Below are 20,170 nucleotides of genomic sequence, written 5' to 3'. Positions count from 1 at the left end.
GTTGTGGACACAAGAGACTCTTTGTTATTTGGTTGCAGGGTTGTTTGAGAGAGACCATCTTCATCCTACGCCTCCCACGGATTGATAAACCTTAGGTCATCCACTTGAGGGAAATTTGCTACTGTCCTACAAACATGTGCACTTGGAGGCCCAACAATGTCTACAAGAAGAAGGTTGTGTTGTAGACATCAAGCTCTTTTCTGGCGCTATTGTCGGGGAGGCTAGGTAAGCGGCATTCACACCCCGTCAACTAAGCTCTTTTCTGGCGCCGTTGCCGGGGATGTGAGTGCTTGAAGGTATATCTTTAGATTTTGCAATCAAATCTTTTTTTCTTGTTTTATCATTAGTTTAGTTTATAAAAGAAAACTAAAAAGTGGAATTGAGTTTATCTCATACGCTTCATCTTTTTAATATCTTTCGTGAGTACGATGGAAAGGAAAATTGTGCTCAAGTGCTAGAAGAAGAATGCATTAAAATGCTTGGTACTAAATCTTTGAATGATGAGCATGATTACAATGTTGTTAGTATGAACTCTTTGAATATCCATAGTACTAATTATGATTGCACTAGTTATGATGAAAATATCTCTTATAAGCATGTCGATTTTTATGGAGTAGATTGGGTTTGCAAGTACACACCAAATAGGGAAAATAGATATTGCAAGAGGCATAAGTATTTAGAAACTAAAGGGTTGCAAGAAAGTCTTGATGTTTGTGCTTAAAAATTCAATATTTTTCACGCTCCTTGTGAACTTTGCAATGAATGTGGTCATTTAAATCTCCAATGCAAACTGTTTCATGATCGAATCATGTCCAAAAATTGCGATAACTTGATTACCCTTGAGCATCATAAAGAGCTTAGTCTTCTTTTAGGGTATGAAGAAATGGAACATATAACTAAGGGTATTCCAAAAATTAATCTTGATAGAGTTCTTGATTTTGATCTAGAAAAGATTTATTTGTATTGTGCGGTGAATTGTATTGAAAATCCTTATATTGCCAATTACCTAAAGAAAATGAAGCAAATAGAAGATGATGAGAATACTAATGAAAGGGAAGATACTTCCCAATATCCTCCTATTATTTCTTATGATGAATCAAGTAACGAGGAGGAGCTTTCTATTCAACCAATCTCATCAATAAGGAGCTCGGAGAAGAAGGTTGAACCCACACATAATGTGAAGAAGAAAAAGAAAAGAAGGAGCAACAAAGGTAAAAAGGTATCCCTCCCAAATGATGTTGCTCCTACTACTCATTGTGATGACGATAATTGCTATAATATTGGTGCTATCCATACTATTAATGATGAAAGTGATTATGCTTATTATATGAAAGGGCCCAAGCTTGGGGAAGCTATGTTTGATGAGGATGGCATATTTGAGAATATATTTGCTGAAAGTAATGTTTGTCCCAAGCTTGGGGATGCTACGTTTAATGAAGATGATATTTTTAGCATCCCAAGTTTTGATATGCAAAGTTGTTATGATGATAGCATGCCTGTTACCTATGATGATTATATTGATGAAAGTGGGTTTGGAAGAGTGTCAACTTTATTTAGTGATGATTCCACTATCTTGGAAGAGGTTTCAATCGATTATGATGAGAACAAAGTTGCTACTTATGATGATTATTGTGATAAAACTTATGCTATAAAGAGTAGTGATGATTATATTTATAAAACTTCTCATGATTATGATTACCCTTTTTCTTAACATTACTCTTTTAATGTGGAAACAATTTATAGTATTCAAGTCTCTTATGATACTCCCACTATTCCAAATGAGAAGAATTTTGCTTATGTGGAGAGTAGTAAATTTTCTATGCAAGTAGATCATGAAAATAATGCTTTAGGTGCTGGTTATATTGTTGAATTCATTCATGATGCTACTGAAAATTATTATGAGGGAGGAACATATGCTTGTAGGAATTGCAATAATGTCAAGTTTCCTCTCTATGTGTTGAAAATATTGAAGCTATGCTTGTTGTACCTTCCTATGCTAGTTGATTATTGTTCCCATAAATTGTTTGCTCACAAAATCCCTATGCATAGGAAGTGGGTTAGACTTAAATTTTCTAGTCATATTCTTCATGATGCTCTCTTTATGTTTCAATTCTTATCTTTTATGTGAGCATCATTGAAATCATCATGCCTAGCTAGGAACATTAAACGTTAGCGCTTGTTGGGAGGCAACCCAATTTTATTTTTGTTTATAGCTTTTGTTCCTGTTTAGTAATAAATAATTCATCTAGACGCTGGTTAGATGTGGTTTTATGTTTTAATTAGTGTTTGTGCCAAGTAGAACCTTTGGGAAGACTTGGGTGAAGTCTTTGTGATCTTGCTGTAAAAAACAGAAACTTTAGCGCTCACGAGATTAGCTGCCATTTTTTACTGGAGAGTGATTTTAGGTTGATTCTTTTCGAAGATGATTAATAGACAAATTCCTCAGGTCCACCAATTTATTTCTTAGTTTTAGGAGTTACAGAAGTATTCGAATGATACAGATTACTACAGACTGTTCTTTTTCGACAGATTCTGTTTTCTATGTGTTGTTTGCTTATTTTGATGAATCTATGAGTAGTATCGGAGGGTATGAACCATAGAGAAGTTGGAATACAGTAAGTTTAACACCAATATGAATTTAGAATGAGTTCACAACAGTACCTAAGTGGTGGTTTTATTTTCTTATACTAATGGAGCTTACGAGTTTTGTTTTGAGTTTTGTGTGGTTGAAGTTTTCAAGTTTTGGGTAAAGATTTGATGGACTATGGAATAAGGAGTGGCAAGAGCCTAAGCTTGGGGAGGCCCAAGGCACCCCAAGGTAAAATTCAAGGACAACCAAAAGCCTAAGCTTGGGGATTCCCCGGAAGGCATCCCCTCTTTCGTCTTCGTTCATCGGTAACTTTACTTGGAGCTATATTTCTATTCATCACATGATATGTGTTTTGCTTGGAGAGTCATTTTCTTTTGTTAGTATTTGCTTGATGTTATTTAGAATAATGTTTTGCATCTATATTTTTAATAAAAATGCCAAGGATAGCCTTTACCATGCTTATTTTGCTAGTATACATGTTGCTGTTTGAAAACAGAAAGTTTACTGCTGTTGCAAAAATTCCCTAGAAAAGTCAGAGAGTGATATAATGTTGAATCTTTTTGCATAATGAGATCTGATAAATCTTTTAGAGCTTATTATTTTCCCTATAATTTTTGGAGTTAGGTAAGCATGATGAATCTTGCATTCTTTACAGACTATACTGTTTTGCCAGATTGCTGTTATGTTTGCATTGTTTGCATATGTTTGCTTGTTTAATGATTCTATTTTAGGATAGGAGTATTAAATATGCAGAGATATTTAGTATTCAATGTTGAATAATAATCTTAGTGATTTGTTATAGTAGAAAATGGTAAGGTTTTGCATTGGTATATACTAACCTATCTCACGAGTTCTTGTTGAGTTTGGTGTGGATGAAGCTTTTGATAAAAAGAGAAACCATGATATGAGAGGAATTAAGGAGACACAAAAGTTCAAGCTTGGGGATGTCCAAAGCACCCAAAGATAATATTTCAAGAAGTCTCAAGCATCTAAGCTTGGGGATGCCCCATTAGGCATCCCACCTTTCTTCTTCAACAACTATCGGTTAGTATCGGTTGAACCTAAGTTTTTGCTTCTTCACATGAGTTGTGCTATCCTTGCAAAGTCATTTTTTTTGCTTTCTGTTTGAATAAAATACCAAGATCTGAAATTCTTTATTGAGAGAGAGTCTTCATATAGTTACATAATTATTTAGCTACTCATTGATCTTCACTTATATCTTTTTGGAGTAGTTTGTCATTTACTCGTGTGCTTCACTTATATCCTATGAGTAAATGGTTGAATGAGTTGAATGTCATAAATCTGAAATTATATATGTATCATTTGCTTATCCCATGGGGAGTAATGACTTTACATCTAAGAAGTAGAGGTTGTAAATTTTTTGAAGGTTAGCAAGCAGTATTGGTCATTTGAACAATTCATGAAAGAATATTGAAGGAAGAGAGATTTCACATATAAATATACTATCTTAGACATCTTTTATTGTCAGAACTCATTAAGTATGACATGTTAAAGAGTTGATGTTGGACAAGGAAGACAACATAATGGATTATGTTTTCTCACATCTCAGTTAAAGTATATTGTCATGGATCATTCAAACATGTTGAGCTTGCCTTTCCCCCTCATGCTAGACAAAATTCCTTGCACCAAGTAGAGATACTACTTGTGCTTCCAAATATCCTTAAACATAGTTTTGCCATGAGTGTCCACCATACCTACCTATATGCGGTATTTACCTGCCGTTCCAAGTAAATTTGCATGTGCCAAACTCTAATCCTTCAATTAATAATCTGTTCTGTACGCCCGAATCGCTCATGTAGCGACTAGGGGCTGTCAGTATCTTCCATGCTAGGTGGGTTATTCTCAAGATGAGTGGACTCCGCACATCATTCACGAGAAAAATGACTGGTACCGGGATGCCCAGTCCTATGATCAAAAGATCAAAATCAAATCAAAAATAATTAAAACAAAACTCCCTCAGGGTTGATGTTAGTTGGAGGCTCCCGTTGTTTCGGGCAAGCCATGGATTGATGATTGTTGGTGGAGGGGGAGTAAAAACTTTACCATTCTGTTTGGGAACCGCCTATAATGTATGTAGTATGGAAGATATTGGGAACTCTTGCTTGTTATGTTGACAATGAGATCATACCTCTCAAAATTATTTAGCTCTATTTCAAAATCGAGCTCTGGCACCTCTGCAAATCCATGCTTCCCTCTGCGAAGGGCCTATTTTTTACTTTATGTCTTTTACTTTATGCAAGAGTCAAGGTGATATTCACCTTTCCCTTTTTCATTTTATCCTTTGGCAAGCACCTCGTGTTGGAAAGATCCTGATATATATATCCAATTGGATGTAAGTTAGCATGAACTATTATTGTTGACATCACCCACAGGTGAATACGTTGGGAGGCAACATTATAAGCCCCTATCTTTCTTAGTGTCCGATTAAAACTCCATAACCATAAGTATTGCGTGAGTGTTAGCAATTGTAGAAGATTATATGATAGTTGAGTATGTGGAGTTTGCTAAATCAAAAGCTCTGACATAGACCCTTCCTGAAAATAAGATGAATTGTAATTGTTTGATGACTGAGAATGAAGTTTTCAAGAAAGTTTATGGTCTATGCTTTAACATGTGAATAGGTTGTTACTTGATCTCGAGAAGTTTTGTGAGATGAACTACTGTTATGACAAATAATCATGCTAGAAAAGGTGATTGAAATTATCATTGATCAAACTTGTGCATCTTCTAGCATTCACACTTCATAAATTCTTTCTTTTATCATTTACCTAATCGAGGACAAGCAGGAATTAAGCTTGGGGATGCTGATACGTCTCCAACGTATCTATAATTTATGAAGCATTCATGCTATTTTATTATCTGTTTTGAATGATTACGGGCTTTATTATACACTTCTATATTACTTTTGGGACTAACCTACTAACCGGAGGCCCAGCCCATATTGTTGTTTTATTGCCTGTTTCAGTATTCGAAGAAAAGGAATAACAAACGGAGTCCAAACGGAATGAAACCTTCGGGAGCGTGATTTTTGGAAAGGATATGATCCGGGAGACTTGGAGTTCAAGCCAGGGAAGGTACGAGGAAGCCAGGAGATAGGAGGGTGCGCCCACCCCCCCGACCGACTTCTTTCGCCTATATATTCCCATATATCCGAAAAACATCGAATGAGAAGATAGATCGGGAGTTTCGCCGCCGCAAGCCTCTGTAGCCACCAAAAACCTCTCGGGAGCCCATTCTGGCACCCTGCCGGAGGGAGGGATCCCTCACTGGTGGCCATCTTCATCATCATGGTGCTCTCCATGACGAGGAGGGAGTAGTTCACCCTCGGGGCTGAGGGTATGTACCAGTAGCTATATGTTTGATCTCTCTCTCTCTCTCTCTCTCTCTCTCTCTCTCTCTCTCTCTCTCTCTCGTGTTCTCTCTATGGCACGATCTTGATGTATCGCGAACTTTCCTATTATAGTTGGATCTTATGATATTTCTCCCCCTATACTCTCTTGTAATGGATTGAGTTTTACCTTTGAAGTTATCTTGTCGGATCGAGTCTTTAAGGATTTGAGAACACTTGATGTATGTCTTGCCGTGCTTATCTGTGGTGACAATGGGATATTCACGTGATCCACTTGATGTATGTTTTGGTGATCAACTTGCGGGTTTCGCCCATGAACCTATGCATAGGGGTTGGCACATGTTTTCGTCTTGACTCTCCGGTAGAAACTTTGGGGCACTCTTTGAAGTACTTTGTGTTGGTTTGAATAGATGAATCTAAGATTGTGTGATGCATATCGTATAATCATGCCCACGGATACTTGAGGTGACAATGGAGTATCTAGGTGACATTAGGTTTTTGGTTGATTTGTGTCTTAAGGTGTTATTCTAGTATGAACTCTATGATACATTGAACGGAAAGAATAGTTTCATGATATTTTACTACGGACTCTTGAATAGATAGATCAAATAGGATAACTTTGAGGTGGTTTCGTACCCTACCATAATCTCTTCGTTTATTCTCCGCTATTAGTGGCTTTGGAGTGACTCTTTGTTGCATGTTGAGGGATAGTTATGTGATCCAATTATGTTATTATTGTTGAGAGAACTTGCACTAGTGAAAGTATGAACCTTAGGCCTTGTTTCTTACCATTGCAATACTATTTACGCTCACTTTTATCATTAGTTAACTTGCTGTTTTTATAATTTCAGATTACAAATACCTTTATCTACCATCCATATTGCACGTGTATCACCATCTCTTCGCCGAACTAGTGCACCTATACAATTTACCATTGTATTGGGTGTGTTGGGGACACAAGAGACTCTTTGTTATTTGCTTGCAGGGTTGTTTGAGAGAGACCATCTTCATCCTACGCCTCCCACGGATTGATAAACCTTAGGTCATCCACTTGAGGGAAATTTGCTACTATCCTACAAACCTCTGCACTTGGAGGCCCAAGAACGTCTACAAGAAGAAGGTTGTGTAGTAGACATCAGTGACTATGTTGCCGACCCCTCCAGATGAAGTTTTCTAATGTTCTTTTGCTCAGTTGCTTTTACCATTTGCATATTTTGTTTGCTAGTTTGTCTCCCTCAAAATCAAAAAATCAAAAGAAAAACTTCATCTAGATCTCTCTTATCTTTTCTGTTTTTCTTCTGTGTTACTATTGAAAATTCATTGCAAATCTTTCTGTTAATTCCTTGAAAATTCTTGTGAGATTTCATTTGCTAAGTGGGCCGAGATGAAAAAAATTATTTTCTCTGTATTAAACTCTGTCCCTCCGATCCAAACCCATCGGCTTGACCAAAATATAAGGTCTCCTTGTGAATAGTTCATCGGTGCAACCGATATGGACTGATTCGGTCTCACCGATTGATACCTTTTGTGCCTCTGGCATTTTGGAGCCACCGACGGAAAATGGATCGGCGTCACTAGTTTCAACTCTAAGAACATGCTTTGCCATTTCTTACTACCTATTTTCTTCAGCTCCACTCAATGATTCTTTCTCTCTACCAGCATCATAAGCAACTTCCTGCTTTGTAGTGTCTCTCAAGGACCACACCTATTTGGCTCATGATCGAGAAGTTCCTTCTTGGAAATAGATGTCAAAGGGGGAGAAGATAGCACATCAAAGCTTATCAAATGAGCACATCTAAGATCTTCTACAGTTGCTTGTCGACAAAGAGGAGAGAAGTCACATGTGTTTAAGAGACAAAAGACATGTCAATATATATTTAATCTTAGCTATTGCTAACATTCTTATTGCTATGATTTTGGTTGATATCACCCTTTCTTGCTCTGATTTTCTCTCACTCTACCTTCTCCTATTATCCAATATCAGATTCAGGGGAAGAAAGAGTCCATGTCTAGGGGAGAAAAATCTTTGGAATCCATTGCACATCTTTAAATCTTTGGGGACATGTCTATATCTAAATGAAGTACTCAGTACTCACCCATTACATGTCATCCCAGTCTTGGTAATCTTGTGATTCCTTGACAAGCTTTATTAGGAGTGTTCTTGTGTTATCTAACCTTGTTTTCTCAAGTCCACTCTTCTCAAAGCCATCTCAAGACCACAAGGTAAGTATATGCATCACACTCATGTGCATGATCATCTCTTTTTGGTGCACATATTGTTTGCAAGAGGGTATCATAAACATGGAGGTACATTTCTAAATCATATCATTTGCTCTGATGCATGTGGCCAAGATACATGTAATTCTCTGCTTGCTCTATCATTATTATGTATTCACATGTTAGTATACCCTATCTTCACATGATTGCATACATGTAGGGGGAGCTTATGTGTGTTACGTGTCTTTCCAAAGCTTTACCTATTAGTCTTCATATCATTTACCTAAAGCTTTGATGTATGTTGTCATCAATTACCAAAAGGGGGGGTATTCAAAGTACAAGTGTTCCCTGGGTGATTTTGGTAATTAATGTCAACATATCTCTTGTTGGACTAATGCTTCTATCTAGTGCATTTCAGACAAGTTCAACAATAGCGTCGAAAGGACAAGAGGATGTGGAACCCCTTCAAAGTGTCAAGGACAAGCATTGTCTAAAGCTCAAGACTCTTCATTTCATTTTTAGTGATCCAAGATCACATTGAGTCCATAGGAAAGTAAATACTACTAAAAGGGGATGATGCATTACTTAATGGCTTGCTTGCTCAAAAGTGCTTAGTGATATTTCTCCAAAACCCTCAACCACTTTCTCATTCCAAATATGTCAAAATCCTAAACTCCAACTCGGCCCCACAGATTCATCCTATCCAGAGCCACCGAGTTTATATGACATAGCCACTGCCAGAAACCCTAACAGTTTGGTCACACCGATACAGATCTCGATCTCACTGAAATGGCCTTGCCAACGCCCTGTGACTTGTTGCATTTATTTCGGTCTCGCCGAGTTATGCAATCGGTCTCACCGAGTTGGCTTGACATTCGCTCTGTTGTCTTTTGCTTCAGTTCGGTCTCATCGAGTTTATGCAATCGGCGCCACCGAGTTGATGTTTGCCCTAAGCCCTAGCACATCAGTCCCATGAGTTCTTCTATTCGGTCTGACCGAGTTGGATCAAATGTGTGTAATGGTTGGATTTTGTGTGGAAGCTATATATACCTCCACCCCCTTATCCATTTGTGAGAGAGCCATCAGAACGTGCCTACATCTTCAACATACATTTTCTGAGGGAGAACCACCTACTCATGTGTTGAAATCAAGATATATCAATCCTACCACAAGAATCTTGATTTCTAGCCTTCCCCAAGTTGTTTTCCACTCAAATCATCTTTCCACCATATCCAAATCTGTGAGAGGGAGTTGAGTGTTGGGGAGACTATCATTTGAAGCACAAGAGCAAGGAGTTCATCATCAACACACCATCTATTACCTTTTGGAGAGTGGTGTCTCCTAGATTGGTTATGTGTCGCTTGGGAGCCTCCGTCAAGTTGTGGAGTTGAACCAAGAAGTTTGTAAAGGCAAGGAGATCGCCTACTTCGTGAAGATCTACCGAGTGAGGCAAGTCCTTCGTGGGCGATGGCCATGGTGGGATATACAAGGTTGCTTCTTCGTGGACCCATTGTGGGAGGAGCCCTCTGTGGACTCGCGCAGCAGTTACCCTTCATGGGTTGAAGTCTTCATCAACGTGGACGTACGATAGAACCACCTATCGGAACCACGCCAAAAATCTCCGTGTCTTCATTGTGTTTGCACACTCCAATCTCATGCCTTTACTTTCTTGCAATTAGCATGCTTTACTCTTTTCTTTGCATATAATCTTGCCATGCTTGCTTGAAATGTATTGTGAATGATTAAACTTGTGATAAAACTCCGCCTTAACTTGAACAACCTAAAAATTGCCACTTTTACTTGTTGAGGGTCTAATCTCCCCTCTAGACCCCTCTTCTCGATCATTTCACATAAAAAACTGTATTTGTTCGGCTAGGAGAAGAGTAAGGAGATGGTGGATCATGCATGTGGTGGATGTGTATGTGATGTGCGGTTGGGAGGAGAGAGGAGCGAGAGTGAAAATAGAGGAGGAGTATGTGGGGTTTTTTCATCAGCGACGGTTGATGTTCTAGTATGCTGGTTCTATGGGGCCTTAGAACGACGACTTCCTGACTGTCTACTACAACAAGTTTTGCCGGCTCCGGCGAGGGACAGGAGATGACGGCGGCACGCCTTCAACTTGCTTCAGTGTCCGTAGTCGTCGCTAGATGGTCTACGAATCTTGATGTATTTTTTATTATTTCTGGTGTTCATTGATTGAATATGAGTAGATCAGAAGTATTCTCGAAAAAACCCCAGATGTGTGGACATTTATAATCTCTCTCCCTCAAATAGGTTCTGATTTACGAGAAAAAAAGTTGTTTGGGTGGTCACATTATAAAAGTTGATAGAAGTGGACTTTGTATCACAATCCGAATATATGCTGGAGTTTTGAGGGTCTCTTCGGAGATGGCCTTAGCCAACAAGGAACCTTGGTGACCGGTGTTGGGTGTGATCCGCTGTCCGCCGAGGCATTGTGATTCTACCAAATTCGCCGAAGAAAGCAACGATGGGAGTGGAGACTCGCTGAGGCGATCTGCCACTGCCACCACGGATCTCGATCAGAGAACGTGCCTGCGTGATCAGGGCCTCAAGAACCCAAGTTAGGCCAACTCCACCGCGCGACCCCATCATGTCCGGCCCCGTCCGTTTGGGGTAAAAGGGACAAACCGGGTGGCCCAATGCGCGGGAGCAAACAAACTTTTGTCCATTTTGTGTCCACTTTCGACCCATCCCTAGCCCAAGTTTGCGCTGGTTTTGGGGTGAAACGGACAGCGCGCGGATGGGCGGGACGCGCGCGCTTGTCCTCCCCTGGCCCGTCTGTCGGTGACACAAAGCAAAACCTCCCCGCGGCCCCTTTGGCACCATCCCCCCATAAAACCTCCCACGTCCTGCCCGTCCCACTTCCTCCCCCGTCCATGGCCGACGCCCAGCCGAACTCCGGCGGGCTGGCCGTCGACCCACCCAGAATGGCCAAGAAGAAGAAGGGCAAGGCGCCAAGGAAGTCGCGGTCGGAGTGCATGCCAAAGGAGATCGCCAAGTTGGACGCGGAATCGGCGAAGAGGAGGAGCCGGAGGGCGGTCGCCAAGGACAACATCGCCGCGGCCAAGAGAGCTGCCGACCGCGCTGCGATTGAGGCCGCGCGGCGCAAGGCCGAGGTCGAGGAGAAGAAGGCCATCATCAGTAAAGCGCATGCCCTTCTCATGGCTGGCATTTGTCGTCCGGTCGGTTTCTTTGGAGCGGCCGTCGGTCCGGCGAGCACAGGGTCGTCGGTCGCCCGGCCTTCGCACTACCAGTCGCCCACGTCGCGAACCACGCCAATGTCGCCCGGCTTTCCCCCGCCAAGGCACGACGGACATACCCGTTTCTCGAGGTCGCCGGACGTGAACATGATCCCGCCGTCCCCCCTGCTCACGGTGACCGTCATCGAACTCAACGTCACCCCTGGGTCCAGCAGCGGCGGTCGGACGTCCGTCGAGATGCAAAGAAAGCAAGCACGACCGCCGTTTATGACCACCATGCCCCCCCCCCGCGCGCGTCTTGTTCGACGGAATGCCAACACCAACGGCACTGGTCGACGACCCCTACTATGACCAGTTCATGGAGGAAGTGATCTACGAGGGTGGGCACGCCCCTGTCTACGACCCCGAGGAGACCCAAAGTCAGGATGGCCGCGGCCAGTTCACTGCCGATGAAGAGGCCGGCGACCGTGCAGACTACGACCATGGTGACTCGTGGCATGAGGACGATGACATCTATGTTGAAGGTGATGGTGATGAAGAAGAAGGCAATGACATGGATATTAGTGGCGAGCCATTGTTCATCGACGAGCTCACCCAAAGAGCGGAAGAACAAAAGAGGAGGAAGAGCATTCACACTGGTTCATATACACAAGATGAGGACAAGTTGATTTGCCAATGTTGGATGGAGATTAGCCAAGATCCGAGGACGGGCGCGCAACAAAAGGGCATAGTTTTTTGAATGAGAGTCCACAAAACTTTCCATGAAAGGAAGATGTTTGAGCCCTACCAAATCACAAGCAACCGTGACATCGACTCGATTCAAAAGAGGTGGTTGTTCATCCAACAAGAGTGCAACAAATATTGCGCCGCATTTGAGAGCGTTGAAGCACGGCCCGTGAGTGGTCTCGGCATTGGGGACATGGTATGCTCTCCTCATCCTAGTTCTTTCCTTGCTACGGCCAAGTGTTCGGCCTTGTATATGTTTGCATGTCCAATTCTTGTTGATCTTGTGGTGTAGGCATTTCAATCTTTGGAAGCATTCAAGGCCCGGCACAATGACAAGCCATTCACTCTTACGCACTGTTGGACGATCATCAACAATTGTCCTAAGTTTAAGGATCAATACCGTGAACTTCAAAGGAAGAGAGGCAAGAAGACGGCCAAGTTCGCCAAAGGCGGAGATGGCGAGGCGTCCAAGAGGCCGAGGGGCAAGACCAACTCCAAGGTGGACGACATACGTGATGCCTCATCCATGGCCTTGCATGAGACGTTGCATGGCATGATGTCTCAAAAGGATGTGAGGGATAAGAAGAAGCGGCAAAGCAAGGACGAGCAAATGAAGCAATACCTAGAGCTTCAAAGGCAGAAGCTTGAGATGGAGGAGGCGGCCAAGAGATGGAAGATCGACACGGAGGAGGCGGCGCGACAAAGGCAGCTCGACATTGAGGCCGAGAACGTCAATACCAGGCAGAAACAGCTCGACATCGAGGCCACCAATGCCGCAACCAAAGCGAAGAAGGTCGCCCTTGTGATCATGAGCGTGGACTTGACCAAGATGAGCGACAAGACGAGGAGCTGGTTCGAGGCCAGGCAGAAGGAGATGTTCGACGCCGACGGCCTGAACTAGGTCGTCCGGTCGGCCGTGGCCGTTCTTTTTTGGAGGCTGGCATGGGTGCCGCCCGCTGGGCCGCTGGCTATGTGCGGGCGAGAACCTGATTCATTTTGAAGGCTGGCTGTGTTGCCGGCGAACAAAACTATTCATTTTGGAGGCCGGCTGTGTTGCTGGCCGCTGGCTGTGTTGCCGGCGAGGACGTGTAGGCCGCTGGCTTTGTTGCCAGGCGTGAACTAGGGCCGCTGTCGTGAACTAGGCTGGCCGCTGGTATTTGAAACATTCTTGTTTGAAAATGAAGGCGGACAGGATGGGGTAAAAGGATGCGGCCGCGCGCTGGGCGCACGGCCACCGCATTCCAGAACAGACCCGAACACGGCCCATCACCCTGCCCAAACGGACAAAATCCGGATAAAACGGACGTCCGTGTGGGATCGCGCGGTGGAGTTGGCCTTACAGCGCGTCCTACACGATTGACACTGCGCATGTAACGCAATAGAGCCTTTTGCTTGCCGTGACCACTGACGAGCACACTGTACGAGTCCAGTCCCAACAGTTTCCTACGCAGCAGTACGTGCTAGACAGAACACGTGAGCACTGAATTTTGTGCATGACCCCGCGCTGAGCACAGGCCATCGTCCCTACGAACAGCTCTGAATTATATTATCGTGCAAAGCTGGCGCCATGTGTTAGCTAGCTGTAAACTTGCAGTTCTAACATTTATTTTTTGCAGTTCTAACTTCAAGCGAGAATCGCATGGAAACCTTGAAAACGACTGGGTCGGTTGTGGGGAGTGTGTGAGCACCTGATTAACATTAACACCAACAACCTGATGCCATTATTTGCCATCGACCTGAATTATACGTACCTACCTATAATGGTCCCGTTGCCATGGTCGATGGCCGTGCTGATGCCTTCGTATGCCGCGGTTTGGCCCCGGTTTATTAAAGCTGTCACTCGTGCGAAACGAGCCGGATGGTTGGGTGCACCTCAACCGTTTCATCGTAAAGTCGAATGGGAGCGAGACTTGCCACATGGGTCTCAATATCCCAAGATACCTCCTGATGCATCGAGGTAGTTTCTGCAATCGTGGCTTCATGTCAAGGAGTCAACATGGGTCGGTTGTAAGCTGTGGTGTGGTTGGACGTATTCGCACGTGAACGTAGTACTCCTAGGCTGATCGTTAGACAAATCTATAAATCCATGGATATTATTTAAATTCATTATATTTTATAATTATTGAACACTTCTAAAATTCGAAGAACTTCTTTTGAAACCCAAGAACCTTTTCTAAAATCATTAACATTTTTAATTCAGGAAGTCTTTTTGAATTTTCGGGAACATTTTCTCTAATTCGTGAACATTTCCTAAATTTACAAACAATTTTAAAATTCTTGATTCATTTCGTTCATTTCTTCAAATTCATAAATGTTTTTTTAATATTTTACAATGTTTTAAAAAATCATTAACATTTTATAAATTTGTGAACCTTTTTAAAATCCATGGCTCTTTTAGTTCATTTATTCAAATTTATAAACATTTTTTATCGTTTACAATGTTTTAAAAAAATCAGAACATTTCAAACATTCTCTCTGCTTTCTTTGGGATTTCCTTTCTATTTTTTTCTTTAGCTTCTCTTGATGGGGCAAGACCCAATAGTGCGACATGCTAGCCAGCTGAAGCGTGCATCATGGGCATGCTGAATAAGATCTCCCACGCGTGTGGGTTATTTCAACGCTGAGGGAGGGGTGAACTGATTTTTTTTTTTTTTTTGCTTTGTACATTTGTGAGGGGGTGTTGCCAGCTTGTTGGTTCCGTGCCGAACGGTCAGTCACCACTTTCATCATCGGACTCCCCAGGGAGTTGATTTGCGATGGAAGACCAACATTGTGCAAACACTTGTGAGAGCTAGAATAGAAAAACCAGGCGCTGGAGATCCAAGCTAACATTGTCGGCGTTCTGAGAATGGGGGTCCCTAGATTTGCCTGCCTGCAGCCTACGGCGTGGCTCAACCAGTGGCCCAGTACGGCCCATCTTCATCAACCCAACACTCAAGACCCTCGCGAGGGGCCAAGCCTCGCGGGGCGAACGACACAAGGCCTCCACAGGAGTGGCCTCGCCAGACAGGCTCGCGAGGAGGCGGAGAGATCAAGGCAAGGGGTACCTCGCGAGGTGCCCATGACACAAGCCATGCCGATCAAGACCAGGCGGGCGCCAGCCCACGTAGTGTCCTTGTTTCCTCTTTGGTGCAAAGGGGGCAAGCGCAGGCGCGGAGTACCAAGGCATCATGCAAAGGTTTTCATATCAGTGCAACAAGACCAAGACCAGCAGGACGGCAGGACGGAGGTCACCGTGGAGCCCAACACGGCGTCATCACCAGCACCTTTGGCAGGTGAAGACCACCTTTAGTCAGGATAGCTTGTACTAGTTGTCCCTTTCAAAATGGCCGTTGTTGGATCCCTTCCCGCTCAATATTTGGGGGGAGGACCAGGGCCTCTATAAATAGGGCTGGCCACCACAGTAGAAGGGGATCGAATCCTTCCTAAGCAGAACGCCACACCACCACAAGAACACCTCTCCTCGCGAGGTTGTTCTTCCTCTGTACTGTTCATCATCGGCCCAAGAGGCAAACCACCACCACACACAGGAGTAGGGTATTACACCACAATGGTGGCCCGAACCTGTATAAATCTTGTGTCTCTTGTGTTGTTCATCAATCTAGCTTAGGGATCGCGGCGAGGCTGAGAGCGAGATTCTGTAGGAGAAGATCTTCGTGCGCACCCCAGAGTTCGAACCTTAAGGGTTTTGCCGGAACCCGATATCCGACATTTGGCGCTCTAGGTAGGGGTGCGCCAGAGCTCTTCCTTCCGTCGGCCCGCTCTCCACCAACACCGCGCTTCGCCTTCATGGCAGACAACGCGCCTCCGGCTCCGGCGGCCGGCGCCAGCGCTAGGGCCAGGGGGCTCCGAGCCTTGTCCTCCGCCTTACGGCAGGTGCAGTGGCCACACAAGTTCAAGCCAGAGATGTCGCCGCGCTACGACGGCGCGGCGGACCCGCTGGCTTTCCTGCTGGCATACGAGGAGGCCGTCCTCAAGGCCGGAGGCGACAACAAGGTCATGGCCAACTGGTTTCCCATGGCCCTCACCGGCGTCCCGCGCGCTTGGCTGCTCAACCTGCCGACATCTTCTGTGGCCTCCTGGGAGGAGCTGCACGACCTCTTCCTCACCCACTACGCCGCGTCGGCGCCCCCAGTTGTCGCATCTCTCCTAGGCGGCTCGCAGGCGCCACCCTCAGACCACCAAGCCAAGCCGTTCTTTCGCCAGATCGGCGCCGCCCTCGCGCGGCAAGGAGCTCCTCCGGGTTGGGTGGCACCCAAGGCCGACCTGACCTTCAACTCGGACGATCACCCCGTCAACACCGCCTGCTCGGGCGCGCTCCCAATGCTCTACACGCCCACCATCTGCCAGGTGGCCGTCACCAAGACCCTCATCGACGGCTGCGCCGACCTCAACGTGCTCTCGGTGGAGGCCTTCAGCCTCCTCCATGTACCGCTGGAACGGCTCCAACCCAGCAAGCCCTTCTCGCGCGTCGGAGGCGGATCCTCCATCTCCCTAGGGCAGATCCGCCTTCCTGTGACCTTCGGCACCCACGAAAACTTCCGCATGGAGCTGGTCGACTTCGACATCGCCCACATCGGCCTCCTGTACAACGCCATCCTCAGATACCCCACGTTGGCTCAGTTCATGGCAGCGACCCATCCGGCCTACAACCTCATGAAGATGCCCGGGAGCAGCGGCGTCCTCACCGTAACTGGAGACACCAAGGAGGCTCTATTGGCACTTAAGCTCACCCTCAAGACCGCCGCGGCGGCACAACCCGCCAGCACGGACACCTCCAAGGCCAAGGGGGCTGCACCAACCAAGAAGAAGTAGTTGTTCACTCAGGACAAGGCGGAGACCAAGCAGGTGCCAGTTGAGGAAGACGGGTCCTTGGGAGCCACCTTCACCATAGGTGCCAACCTTGACCCCGACCAAGAGGAGGCGTTGGTGAGGTTCTTGCGCTCGAACAAGGAGGTGTTCGTGTGGGTTTCCAAGCAGCTAGCGGGGGTCCCAAGGGAGGTGATTGAACATCACCTGAATGTGTTCCCCAATGTGCGCCCCGTGAAGCAGAAAGCTAGGCGGCAGTCCACCGAGAAGCAGGCCTCATCGTCCAAGAAACTCCTAAGCTAGAGGCAGCGGGTGTTATTCGCGAGGTCCGCTACCCCGAATGGCTGGCAAACCCCGTTATCGTGCCAAAAAAGGGAGGAAAGGAGCGCATGTGCGTCGACTTCACCAACCTCAACAAGGCCTGCCCTCAAGATCCATTCCCGCTCCCCCGCATCGACCAGATTGTGGACTCCACAGCCGAGTGCGACCTGCTGCGTTTCCTGGATGCATTATCGGGTTATCACCAAATCAAGATGGCGGTGGAAGACGTAGAGAAGACAACCTTCTTGACCCCATGCGGGGTGTACTGCTACACTTGCATGCCGTTCGGGTTGCGCAACGCGGGCGCAACCTTCCAGCGGCTGATACACATCTCCTTGGGCCAGCAGCTCGGCAAAAACACCGAGGCCTACATCGACGACATTGTAGTGAAATCTCGGGAGGCAAGGACCTCAATCCAGGATTTGGAAGATACCTTCGCGAGCCTCCGCCAGGTGGACCTACGGCTCAACCCGGAGAAGTGCGTGTTCGGCGTCCCTTCAGGCAAGCTGCTGAGCTTCCTTGTGTCCCACAGAGGAATCGACGCCAACCCAGAGAAGGTCAAGGCAATCGAAGACATGAGTCCACCGCAAACCCTCAGAGAAATGTAGAAGCTCGCCGGCCACGTGACTGCATTAGGACGCTTCATCTCCAAGCTGGGGGAGCGTGCCCTTCTTCAAGCTGATGAAGAAGAAGGGCCCATTTGAGTGGACACAGGAGGCCGAACAAGTGTTTCAAGACCTCAAGAAATATCTGACCAGCCCTCCGGTGATGGTGGCGCCGCGCCCTCTCAAGTCCTTGGTGCCCTACCTCGCCTCCACTCCCTACTCCGCCAGCGCAACCCTGGTAGCGGTTCGGGAGGAACGCCAGGCCAAGGCCACATCACGCCTAGCCACGACCTTAGCCGTGGAGGCACAAGACCAAGAAGGCCTCGCGAGGACCACGACCTCGGCAGCCGGAGACCAGCCTCAGCAGGAAGACGCCCCCAGGGCTGAGGAGGCCACACCAGGCAATCAGGCGTTGGGGATCCATCGCCTTAGGAAGCGTCTCAACCTCCGGAGGACACAAGCCTCGTCAGCACACCCACCCTCATCGAGCATCTGGTGTACTTCGTCAACACGGTGTTGCGGGACGCAAGGGCACGATACCCCATGCCTCAGAAGCTCTTACTCGCGCTCTTGGTGGCCTCACGTAAGCTGTAGCACTACTTTCAAGGCCACCCCATCAAGGTCGTCTCGGCCTACCCACTAGAAAGGGTACTCAGGAGCCCCAACTCCACTGGAAGGGTCGCCGAATGGAACATCGAGTTGCAAGCGTTTCAGTTGGAGTTCAGCACAACCAGGGTCGTCAAGGGAGCCGCGCTTGCTGATTTTGTGGCGGAATGGACAGAAGCACCTGGGCTCAAGGCAGTCGAGGATCAGTCTCTCTCCCCAGGAAGCGAGGCGACAGATGGCTGGGTCATGTACTTCGATGGAGCATTCTCGCGGCAGGGCGCGAGGGCTGGTGTAGTGCTTATATCCCCCACTTAGGACAAGCTCTACTACGCCGTACAGCTCTGTTTCTAGCAGGGCGAGAAGGTCTCCAACAACATAGCTGAATATGAGGGCCTCATAGCAGGCCTGAAAGCTGAAGCGGCACTGGGAGTGAAGCGCCTCGTCATCAAGGGCGATTCACAACTCCTCGTCAGCTTCTCCAACAAGGTGTACGAGCCAAGGGACGAGCACATGGAGGCATATCTTGCGGAAGTACGCAAGATGGAGAAGCAGTTTTGGGGGCTGGAGTTGCAGCATGTGCCCCGCGGCACTGCTACGTCTTGAGCTTGTGTTGGTTTTCCTCGAAGAGGAGAGGGTGATGCAGCAAAGTGTAGCGTAAGTATTTCCCTCAGTTTTGAGAACCAAGGTATCAATCCAGTAGGAGGCTCCTCGAAAGTCCCACGCACCTACACAAACAAACTGAGAACTAGCAACCAACGCAATAAAGGGGTTGTCAATCCCTTCATGAGCACTTACGAAAGTGAGATCTGATAGAGATAATATGATAAGATAAATATATTTTTGGTATTTTATAATATATATGCAAAAAAGTAAAGATGCAAATAAAAGTAGATTGAAAGCAAATATGATAAGAGATAGACCCGGGGGCCATAGGTTTCACTAGAGGCTTCTCTCAAGATAGCATAAGTATTACGGTGGGTGAACAAATTACTGTCGAGCAATTGATAGAAAAGCGCATAGTTATGAGATTATCTAGGCATGATCATGTATATAGGCATCACGTCCATAACAAGTAGACTGACTCCTGCCTACATCTACTACTATTACTCCACACATCGACCGACTCCTACCTGCATTAGAGTATTAATTTCATAAGAACAGAGTAACGCCTTAAAAAAGATGACATGATGTAGAGGGATAAACACATGCAATATGATATAAACCCCATCTTGTTATCCTCGATGGCAACAATACAATACGTGTCTTGCAACCCTTTCTGTCACTGGGTAAGAACACCGCAAGATTGAACCCAAAGCTAAACACTTCTCCCATGGCAAGAAAGATCAATCTAGTAGGCCAAACCAAACTGATAATTCGAAGAGACTTGCAAAGATAACTCAATCATACATAAAAGAATTCAGAGAAGATTCAAATATTATTCATAGATAAACTTGATCATAAACCCACAATTCATCGGATCTCGACAAACACACCGCAAAAAGAGATTGCATCGAATAGATCTCCACAAGAGAGGGGGAGAACATTGTATTGAAATCCAAAAAGAGAGAAGAAGCCATCTAGCTAATAACTATGGACCCATAGGTCTGTGGTAAACTACTCACAACTCATTGGATGGGCAAGGGTGTTGATGTAGAAGCCCTCCATGGTCGATTCCCCCTCCGGCAGAGTGCCGGCGAAGGCTCCA

Source organism: Triticum dicoccoides, chromosome 4B (genome assembly GCF_002162155.2).
Source record: "Triticum dicoccoides isolate Atlit2015 ecotype Zavitan chromosome 4B, WEW_v2.0, whole genome shotgun sequence".
Lineage (NCBI taxonomy): Eukaryota > Viridiplantae > Streptophyta > Magnoliopsida > Poales > Poaceae > Triticum > Triticum dicoccoides.
Note: the sequence above shows the minus strand (reverse complement) of the source record.